The following is a 9,862-nucleotide window of genomic DNA, read 5'->3' on the forward strand; positions in this document are numbered from 1 at the left end:
TAATGATCTTTGAGATGTATCTCTATCATGCTTTTCATAGTTAGGGAACTTAAGAAGAATAATTTGGTTGCGTCGCTAAGTCCAATTCATGAACTTAGGAAAATCTGAGAGTTAATTAGTGTTGTTCACCGTTAATTTGGGGCATTGTCATTATGGTTTATAGGAAGAATAACTGGAAATCAATTTGTATGCATATGATTCATGTGTAGAGAAGAATCCTTTAGCTATCCCTTCATCCATATTTCATTCACAACTTAATTTACTTGCTGCCATTTACTTTTGTTTTTATTAAATTTGTCCAAAATCCCCTTAGTCATTGTTTTGTTGTTAGTTTAACTTATTTTTCAATTTTATAAGTTTAATTTGTATTGATTAGCATCCATTCTAATCCCCGGAATAGAACGATCCCTACTTACTCATACTATGATTGCTTGATTTATAGGGTTTAATTTGTGTGTTAGTTTCTACCACATCACACCCTAAATTGGAATGTCCACCTGGACTCCAAATCGAGTTGTGCTGGCCGACACCATAAAGGTGACGAAGCCATAAAGTGCAATGATATGGAGAATGAGAATGAATTTAACCCTAAAAGTGCCTAAATATAAAAGTGCGCTTGTGAGCGGGAATGAACCTATTTCACACGTGATATCAGAGCATAAGTAAGGTACAGTAAAGGTAGGATGAAAATTATACCATCAAAGGTAATCTCTTAAACCAAGATTTGCCAGGAATCCTCGTCGAAATGCAAGCATTCCACCAAAACTTGGAGGGGCAAAAAACAAGGGTAAGTGAGCCTAAAAATAAAGCTTTGTAAAAGCTTTTTTGAAAACATAATAACCCCTTGCCGTAAAACAAGTGTAGTTTCCAAAATATATGTACTACGTATTGTATGAAAATACTTACCGTAGCCTTCAATATCTTAAGAATTCAATACGTCACAAAATTCGTAAATAAGCATGTAATTTCTAGTAATCACAATATGTCACATCCCAGCCCTAGGTCCACCACATCCCGGGCCCGCTCCACCATCGTAGCACGATATTGTCCGCTTTGGGCCCCGACCACGCCCTCACGGTTTTGATTTTGGGAACTCACATGAGAACTTCCCAGTAGGTCACCCATCATGGGAGTACTCTCGCGCGCTACTCGCTTAACTTCAGAGTTCCCATGGAACCCAAAGCCAATGAGCTCCCAAAAGGCCTCATGCTAGGTAGAAATGGGAATATACATATAAGGCTCATAGGATCCACTCCCCTGGGCGACATAGGATGTCACAATCCACCCGACAGCCAGCACACCTTGATTTCGGTCGGGGTGTGTCACAAAATCTCTTAGAAATAAACATATCACATCAAGTGCTCATCGACACATGCTGACAAACGAGTTAATGCAGAGGTATTCTCACATGAACATGAATGGGTGTAATAATGATTTACACTCTAGTACTACAATCACATGAAGACTGGCGTTATGCACATCACATAAGACTCCTAATTGCCTATGGAAATCTAGGTCAGGACTGGCACCTATAATGGATCCAAAGTGAGGGTATAGTGCGATGTGAACATACATGTAAAGCCTGGCCCTGGCCCGGGCGAGTACTAACACCAGTGTAGCACACAATGAGCAGATAACATAAATATAGTCATGCCACAGTAATTCGATAATCCTAGTCAACATAATATTAATCATAGCCGTAAATCTAATTAAGGCATCCATTAGGATTTATAATGATTTCATAATTCTCATCATTACGACATTTTGTATAAATGTTAATTTAATTACGGCATCACCTAGAAAATTATTTAGTAGATGTATATATGGAAACTAAACCAATATATATATATATATAAGACCCACTCACAGATACTTGTGAAGTCGTAGTCATTCGGACAAGTAGATACAAATTGCCAAGCCAATCGTACCTAAGCATAATAGAGACCCATTAGTAAAACTCAATTAAAACGTTTGAATTTGGAGAAACAAACAGTGGATTCAAAATCAGCGCGTCGAAACACTTTAACAAGGGTCCTGGGCAATTTTTGTAAAAAGTCATTGGTCAACCCTAAAATGTCAACTAAGACGCTATGGCGGTCAACTATGTTAAAACTTTGAAATTCACTTAATGCGCGAAAACAAGGAGGAATTCTATTAATAAATTCTAAAGTAATAGGATCTTAGTTTAACGCCCTTATCGGTGCAGCAATAAATCCCGCTTCGTGGTGCGAGATTTACTTGACACTCAAATTAAACCCTCGTTTGACAATTGTAGTAGAATGGATAAGAGAGGGATCGTTCTAGACCGGGGATTAGGAGGGCTTGCTAAAACCTTCTAAATTGACTTAAAAACATAAAAACACAATATAAAACACTATTTAATGCTCGAAGAAAGCAAAACTAAAAATAAGAAAGATTAAGACTAAGATTTCAACGAAATAGGGGGGAATTGGATTTGGACGAATTTAAACTAAAATGAATACTTGGAAACAAAACAAATTGTAAATATGGATTTGACGGAAATGAATGGATGGGAAGCTAGCTAAGGGTTCTTTCTCTACACATGATATTTATGCATATGAATCAATTTCCAGTTATTCCTTCATTGAATTATGAACGACAATGCCCCAAATTAACCGTGACATCACTAGTTAACCCTCATATTTTCCTTATATTATTGGATTGGATGGCATCATTCGACAACCCAAAACATTCTCAAAAGTTCCCTACATGTCATCATAATAGAGATACAATCGAAGATCATTAAGAATAATGAAAACCATAAGCATTGACAAAGCATTTGCAACTATGACATCATGTTACTCATGCTAAGAATTAAACTTAACGCGATCGTGACAAGCGACCTTCACTACTTTCAAGTATAAGATAGTAACGATTATGTGAAACCTTCTTAAACTTTAGTCACATATTCATGCATGCTAATTAAGTGTCGACCCTCAATCAACAAACACAAATAAGTTAATCATCAAATAGTTAAGCCAATTGCATTCACGAATCAAGAGTTCATAACCGGAATTCATCAATTCATATCACATAAATAAACATGGTATTGAAATCACCCCTAGCCAAAAAGGGTTTAGTTCCTCATAACTTTGAAATCAAAGAAACACCTAAACATTCCAACAACTCAAACTTGAATTGTATGAACATTTAGGCACTCTTCTCTTCCATTTCTCATATTACAAAACAAAGAGAATTGAATTTAAACATTGAAATCAAAGAAACGCATAAACATTCCAACAACTCAAACGTGAATTGTATGAACGTTTAGGCCCTCTTCTCTTCGTCTTCTTTGTAGCACAAGGACTAAGGGATGTTGTTGGTGTGTTGAATGGATTGGGGGATTATGGAAATGGAAGAAATGGAGGAGAAAGGGAAGGGAATGGTGCAGAAAATGGAGAGACTCACGGCTAGGGAGAAGATGGAAGTGTTTTGTGGTGTGTTGTGTATGAAAATGAGATGTTCTTGAATGAATGAATGCAAGGGTATTTATAGGAGTAGTGGAGGGAACATATGGTTGTTTGTTTAAGATGCAAGTGGCTAATTAATGATGGAAAAGTATGTGATTTAAAGGATGCAAAGTGAATGAATCATGAATCATTGTGGATGAAAGGTGGAAGTGCATGTGTTGATGACTAGGTTAGTGGGTGGAAATCTGAAAATGGCATATAGGAATGGGAGCTCACGGTTTGAATGTGTAAAGTGTGTGTGAATGCATGTGAAGATGCAATAAATAATGCATGTAGGGTTAGGAAATAATGAAGAAATGCATGTGAGATGTTTGGAAAGGAAATGGGAACCCACGGCAATGAAGTTGTTTTGTGTTGTGAATTATGATGAATGCATGTGAGTTAAAGAGGGAGAATGTGGTGAAATGATGAAGTAGGAAGGTGGAAATGCATGTGAGATGTTTGGAAAGGAATAAAGAATGAATGGTGGAAATGTGAGTGAATGATGTGCATGTGTGAGAATGCATGTGGAATTAAGAGGAGTATGGAAGTGAAATAAATGAATGATATGTTAAGTGATAAGTGAATGATATGTGGTGAGTGATAAGTGAATGGTTTGATAAGTGATAAATGAATTAGTTTAAAGGGCTAGGGTTTAAGTACATAGAATGGGCCTAAAATAGGTTGGTTTGTATGGCATAATGTGTTTGATTGGGCTAGAGCCATTGTTTTGTGTCTTCAAGTGCATACAAGGCCTTCAAATTCGTCCATCCTCTTGGCTCCATGGATAAGCTATCCAATCCATGCCCAAAAATGCTCCAAATGGCCTCAAAATGCACTTTCTTGCTCCCTAGGCCCTTAGAACCTGAAAACACACAAAAGAAGCATAAAGGACTAAAATAACGAGAGAAACATAACGTAAATGTACGAGAACAAGCCATTTAAGTCGCATGAATATGCTCCTATCAAATACCCCCACACTTAGCTTTTGCTAGTCCTCGAGCAAAACAGAATAAAAACAAATAAACAAAACGACACTAAACACGTAAAACACGACCTAAACCTTCCAACAACCGTCTTAGGGATTTCCAATGCACATGACAAGTTAAAAATCATCATTCTCACAGATTTTAGTCATCTTCACATTTCAGTACATTCTTAATCATAGTCACCATATACTAGTTCACAATTAAGCATTTAAAACCATGTTTTGAATGTAGTAACATGCCTTAGAGAATTTTCTCAATTCCTTTCAAGATATGCACTCAATTTTTACTCAGATTTTCTAACTACACACCCTAATCTAGTCATATGTGAGAAGATTGATGTAAACATGAAAACGACACTCACATATATGTATCACAAAGAACGCAAATTCTGGAGTTAATAATCAAGTTTAGATATGATCTCATGAATGGAATGCTACTACTTAGACGCGAGAACCAGTGACACCATAAGCTCATACCAAGTTCAAACTCCACAAATTGAAATACACAACACTCAAGATAGAAGTCAAGGGTTGTAACGGGGCTTGGGGTATGTGGATAAAGAAGGGATATGGAAAACAAAGGTTCTTAAAGAAATAGTGAGCAAAGCATTTTAATCAACTTAGAATTCACTTTTGAATGAAAACTCAACTTTTGAACAAAAAGGGAGAATTTAGACAATTTACGCCCAGAATTGGTGTTTTGGAACCTTTCTTCAATCACTTATTCTTTTCTCTTTTTTTTTTTTTTTTTTTTTTTTTTTTTTTTTTTTTTTTCTTTTGAATCTCAAAACAAAAACACTTAAACATTCTCTCCCCCACACTTATTTTCTTTCATAATGTAACTCAAAAGGAATTCAATTAAGTCATGCTCACTATCTTTTAAGAACAAGGGTAAGGACGGTCATATTCTAGGTTAGGTGAAGATAAAGTGGGTAAACAAAGAACATGGGTTAACATGGCTCAACGGGGGTAAAACTTACAACATATACGAAATATGGGAAGCGAGGCTATTTGGCTATGGTGGCAACTACACAACTTCATCTTGATATATGTTATGCAAATCAATAACATGCTTTGAATGAAATGGGCATGAGTTCTAGCATTTGGAACTATATGATGAAACGCCTTCTAAGTAGTAACCAAGCAAAGAATAATGAGATCATGCAACGATTTTAGAAAACAAGAAATCACAGATTATACTCTCCAAAGAACGTTATAGGCTCAAGTCTCTCAGGGTTGTAGCATTTGTTTGAGTTCCTTCCTTCAGGCATGTTACAAAAACTAAATTTTCTTTTATGATTGCATGTGAAGTTATACATTATAACCATAACCAAGCATATACCAAGAGTAAATCAAACTTTTCTCTATGTTAATAACTCTTTTTAACAGTCATGCAATTACAAACCAAATCCTTATCATTGTGTTGGAAGGTATCCTAAGACACAAACACACACACAAAAACAACTTTAAAACAACTCTTTTTGGGTTTTTCAAAACAATTTTTCAAATTTTTATGGGATTTTCGAATTTTTAAGACAAAACACACTAAAACAGTTTTAAAACAGTGAGAAACAACATGTGAAGTGATAGGTGATAAAATCCAACGAATTTGCATCAAATATACTTAGTTACCCCCTCACACTTAAATCAAACATTGTCCTCAATGTTTTAAGCATAGATTCACACAAAGCATAAGTAAATACACAAAAAGCACTTAAACATGGCATAATGTAATTAACAAAGAGAAGAGTTTAGAGACGCAAATCTGGTTATAGAGTGTAAATTCCATCTTCTCTTTGTTGATTGCATTGAGGCTTGATCTTGATGATTCCACAGGCTTACTCTCGAACTGGTTTCCGCCCATCATTGATTTTCCTTTGTGCTACTGGGCTGGAGGATTCTTTTGGTCTTCCCCGAAGGTCTGAGCTTACCCTTTCGGTCTATTTCTTTGTTCAATCTTTCCAATTCGTATTGAAAAGGGTTGGAGGATAACTCAGCCTATGTTTGTCTCCACATGCTTCAATGTATCATTTTCACTTGCCTTACTCGCTCCCCTTTGCAGAAGTGGTCCCTTCTCCGGAAGTGTATCAACCGTTGAAGATGACTACTCGAGAGCAACGCTAGGTAAGCAATCAGGAATAGATTCCAGGCAGTTGGCTCCAGAACGGAAGACTGACTCCAAGTGCCGGCTGATTGCTTGTTTTACTTTGCCATGCGAGTAAGAACAAGGACATAGAAAAAGACAGGGAAAGAGCATGATATGAGATACATTTGCTTTTGACCTTGATGATATGAGATACCTTTGCTTTTGAAGAAGCGGTGAATGAATCAGCACATGTATTTGTTGTGCTGCTTCCTCCTGGGTCATATGTACTCCAGGCATCTGGTATCATCTTTGGGGAAGAAGAAAGAATTGAGTATTTCGAAAGGCTTTGCTGGGAGTGCGCCCTCAGAGGTGAGGGAGAGTTGGGCATTTTCTTCAGGTTTGCCCTGCCATAAAAGACGAAGGTCGACATATATAGAGATAATATCAAGTGGTGGTACTTTTTACCTTTGTCGACAAACGTTTTGATCCCGCAAATCTGGCTTTTTGAAATAATGGCGCCTCATCGATCTCTGAACACGCCTCTTCGATTTCTGAGCAAGCGCCCCTTCAATTTCTGAGCAGGCGCCCCTTCGCTTTCTGAACGACACGTGGTAGTGCAGATGCGGCTCCTTTTGACAAAGCTGCACGCGTCTTCTGAAAAGCAGAGAAAGCGTCGCCGAACTTTGCGCTTGTCGGCTAAAGATGTGTAGTTGTGATGATGGCCTCCACGTGTTGTCTGAAAAGAAGAAATCTTTTGACAAAGTTGAACGCGCCTTCTGAAAAGCCGAGAAAGCGTCGCCTAAATTACGCCGGAAATTCCGGCTTTTTGAATTGGTGGACGCGTCACCTTGGCTTTTTTATTGAGCTATCGATCACCACAACAAACACACACTGAAGATTTCCCATTCTTGAAAATCGACTCCGGCCCTTTGAAATTTAACTCCATCCCTTCTCTTTGAACACTTTTGAAAAAATGGCAAACTCATCGAACCTTAGCTTGGAATTGAGCCTTAGCAGTGATACGGGCGCGCCGCGTCAAGGTAACGTATGGCGCCCTTCTTTCATTTCTTCTAACGGTCCTCTTTCAGGTGAAGACTCTGTGATGCAGGACGCCACAACAGCTACAATAGTAGCTAGGAACCTCCTCACTCCGAAAGATAGTAGGCTACTGTCAGGACGGTCCGATGAGCTGGCCGTTCAAGAGTCCCTCGCACTTAGTGTTCAGTGTGCGAGTTCTGTGTCCAACATGGGCTAACGCCTGCTTGCCCGCTCCCGTCAGGTGGAATCATTGATGGCAGAGGTGGAAAGTCTCAAGCAGGAGATCCAGCAGCTTAAGTATGAGAATAGAAGTTTGCACGTGCTTGCAAACAACTATTCGACGGGCATGAAGAGGAAGCTTGATGAGCTGCAAGAGTCTGAAGGTCGGATTCACAGTGACCGTCAAAGGTTCTCGTCTTTCCTCCAGAGGCACCTTTTTCCTGGCTCATCCAGCGCTTGGCCAAGTATTGAGGCCTGGAATGCTCTATCTTCGATGCCTTCTGCTCCTACGCCTTCCGCTCCGATGCCTTCTGTTCCTACGCCTTCTGCTCCGATGCCTTCTGCTTCAAGAGTAAAGCCACGTAGTGGGGCCTCAAGCAAACACCCTTTGTGAAGTACCATCTTTCTTTGTTTAGCAGTGCCTATCAATAAATCAAACATTTTCTCAATGTTACAATCATAGACTCACACAATTAATAAACAAACAAACAATAACAACTAAACAACCTAACAAGGCAGAAACGAAATAGAAACAAAGAGAAGAGTTTTTTTTTTTTTTTTTTTTTGGAATCTAGATTTGGAGTGCTTTCTAAGTCTTCCTTTGTTGAATGCATGGGTTGCCTCCCAAGTAGCGCTAAGACACAAACAAACACCAAAATGACTCAAATGACTCTAAAAACACATATTTTTGGGTTTTTTTCAAAAGAAATATTTTTTTTTTTTTTTTTTTTTTTTATTTTTATCAAATTTTCGGAGTTTTATACCAAGACACTATAAAACACACTAAAACACTCTAAAAACGCTTAAAACAGCAAGAAACAACATTCTAAGTGATAGGTGAATAAATGATGTGAGATTTTACTTAACACTCAAATTAAACCCTCGTTTGACAATTGTAGTAGAATGGATAAGTGAGGGATCGTTCTAGACCGGGGATTAGGAGGGCTTGCTAAAACCTTCTAAATTGACTTTAAAACATAAAAACTAAATTAAAATACTCTTAACAAGACTACTATGACTCAGAAAGGCTTTGAAAAACTCAAATTGTCTAAAACAATCAAATTGACTCAAATAGAAGCTAGAACTTGATTTAGACGAATTTGCAATTGTTTATGACTCCAAAAGCTTAAAGATACAAAAATAAAACAAATACGAATGATTAAGACTTAACAAAATAGGGGGGGGGGAATTGTGGTTGGACGATATTAAATTAAAAAGACAGAATATAATTAAAGGCAAAATGTAAATATGAATGTGATAAAAATATGGATGATGGAATAGCCAAGGGGTTCTTCTCCACACATGTTACACTTGCAGAACAAAATTGATTCTCAGTTGGTCTTTCGATAAGTTGTGAAACTCAATGCTCCAAGTTAATTAGATCCGCTTAGATTAACTTTCAGATTTCCCTAAATTCGTTGGATTGAATGGAATACGCATTACAACCAAATTATTCTTAATCAAAGTCCCTAACTATGGAATACGCATGATAGAGACATTCAACAAAGATCATTAAGTTCAACGGAAATCATAAACATCGACGAGGCATTCGTTACTATGGAATACGCATGAAACTTATGCCAAGAATTCGTTTAACGCGATTGTTTATAAGCAACCTCCACTACTTGTGAATATAAGTTCATAGCGATTAGGTGAAATTCACTTATATTCTAGCGTCATATTTATGCATGAAAATTAAGCTTGCAATCTCAATGAACATACATAAATAAGTTATCAATCAAACAGTTAAACGAATTGAATCCACAACTTATGAAATTCCAACCAAACGTAATCAATTCAAATTGCAAATATAAACATAGTTTCGAATCACCCCCTAGCTAAAGGGGGTTTAGTTCCTCATAACTTTGAAATCAAAGAAACACCTAAACATTCCAACAACTCAAACGTGAATTGTATGAACGTTTAGGCACTCTTCTCTTCCCTTCTCATACGTACAAAACAAAGAGAATTAAATTTAAACTTTGAAATCAAAGAAACACCTAAACATTCCAACAACTCAAACTTGAATTGTATGAACGTTTAAGCACTCTTTTCTTCCTC

This window comes from Pyrus communis, chromosome 3, assembly GCF_963583255.1.
Source record: "Pyrus communis chromosome 3, drPyrComm1.1, whole genome shotgun sequence".
In the NCBI taxonomy this organism is placed as follows: Eukaryota; Viridiplantae; Streptophyta; class Magnoliopsida; order Rosales; family Rosaceae; genus Pyrus; species Pyrus communis.